The sequence below is a fragment of the Arachis duranensis genome, chromosome 3 (assembly GCF_000817695.3).
Source record: "Arachis duranensis cultivar V14167 chromosome 3, aradu.V14167.gnm2.J7QH, whole genome shotgun sequence".
NCBI lineage: Eukaryota > Viridiplantae > Streptophyta > Magnoliopsida > Fabales > Fabaceae > Arachis > Arachis duranensis.
The window spans coordinates 73,021,555-73,023,797 of record NC_029774.3 but is presented as its reverse complement, the minus strand read 5'-3'; positions in this window follow the sequence as shown (position 1 = coordinate 73,023,797).

The window sequence follows — 2,243 nt, the reverse complement described above, 5'->3', positions numbered from 1 at the left end:
GTGCCAGTTTGGGCGTTTAACTCCCATTCTTGTGCCAGTTCCGGCGTTTAACGCTGGGAATTCTGAGGGTGACTTTGAACGCCGGTTTGGGCCATCAAATCTTGGGCAAAGTATGGACTATCATTAATTGCTGGAAAGCCCAGGATGTCTACTTTCCAACGCCGTTGAGAGCGCGCCAATTGGGCTTCTGTAGCTCCAAAAAATCCACTTCGAGTGCAGGGAGGTCAGAATCCAACAGCATCTGCAGTCCTTTTTAGTCTCTGAATCAGATTTTTGCTCAGGTCCCTCAATTTCAGCCAGAAAATATCTGAAATCACAGAAAAACACACAAACTCATAGTAAAGTCCAGAAAAGTGAATTTTAACTAAAAACTAATAAAAATATACTAAAAACTAACTAGATCATACTAAAAACAATGCCAAAAAGCGTACAAATTATCCGCTCATCAAAAGTTAAATTGTGTAAGATTGGGAAGGTTGAAATCTTGATTTAAAACTTGTAGAGTTTTTGTTGAATTTTGTTGGAAAAATTGAATGAAATAGGGTTGAATTGATGGAGGAAGTCAATTTGGTAAGCGGGGAGATGTATGATTGTGATTGTGGACATGAATGGTAAGAATTGATGTGCAATAGAATGTTTTTAAAATTGTTTTGATTAAGGAGTTTGGAAAATTTGAGAACCTTGCTGATTTTTGTCAAAACCTTATTTTACCAAACTTTGATGGATCATAACTTGAGCCTTAAAGCATGAAAGTGAATGAACATTGTTTTGAATTAAAGATTGCTTTGAGAGCTTTAAATTGATATAAAGTTTCAGAAAAATAGATTTTTATAGAGGAAGTTATGATTGTTTAAAGTGTGGTATCTAAAAACTGAATTATGCAACTTTGAAATTTTCTTAGCCTGGTGAGGGTCGCGTACGCAACATGGTGCATGCAACGTGACCAACCCATTTGGGTTGGGTATCTCGCGTACATGAGGCACTGCATGCGTACGTGTCACAGTGCACGTGATGCAACCAAACCATTCGGGTTGGGCATCTCGCGTACGCGAGACACTGTATGCGTACGTGAGCTATCAGAAATGCAACCTTTGCATATGCGAACTTTAACACATGATGCGAGCAACTCATTTGGGTTGGACATCTCGCGTACGCAAGAAGGGGGTTGCGTACGCGACCACCCATTTTTCAACAGTATACATACACGAGACAGGGGGTTGCGTATGCTAGACCCCGATTTTGCTAAAAAATTGTTTTTATTCGTTTTTAAAGGTTCTCATGCTTTCTAAACATTATTTAAATGTCGTTTAAAAATACTACATAGTACTTAGGTCCTAATATTTCTAGAGATGAGTTAGTAATTTGATTTAGTGAATTTCTGTATGAATTTAGAAGACAGAGACTTAGGTTTCTTGGGTACTGAGGATGGTTTAGTTTAGTGAAATAGCAGGGTATTGTAATGATGATTAATGTGATGAGTTGTGGAATTACGGATTGATGACATTTGAGATGAGTCTAGGACTCGGGATTAAATGATGACTTTACTGCGTACTGAGAATGAATTATGAAAAATTACTGATATTGTTGAGACGCTATACTAGGTGAGGACGGTGGTTACTCCCGCTTATGTTGAGATGTGAGGTCTATGGCTAAGTATCCCGCTCGCATCCTTTCGAGTCACAAGAGTGAGCCGAGCATTATATCTCTGGGAAAGTGAGCTGGGCACTATATCCCTGGGGAGGGTACTGACGATTGGATTTTTGACGGTATAGAATTTCACAAATGAATTCTCGTTGAAAGTATAGTTTCTAAACCTACAATAATCCTTTCATACAAAAGATTGTTTGTCACAAGTAACAAACCCCTAATTTTATAAACCGAAGTATTCAAACCTCGGGTCGTTCTCCCTAGGAATTACAATAAAGTGTCTTGTTATTGGTTATGAGTTATTTTGGGGTTTTGGATAAGAAACATGAAAGATAAATGGCAAGAAAGTAAACTAATGGCTAAAAAGGTCTTGGCAAGGGTTGGTGGTCAAGGATCTCTATCCTAATCACTAACCACAATATGAGAATTGGCAAGGATTAATCTCATTAAATCATCCTCTAACTAGTAGTAAAGGAAAGTCAAATGAGCTATATCAATCCTAGTCCATAAGTCCTAACTCTCCACTAATTCAATTAGTGAGAACTAGAATCAATGGCTCCCAATCATCAATCACTTGGACATTAGTAACTCAAGAG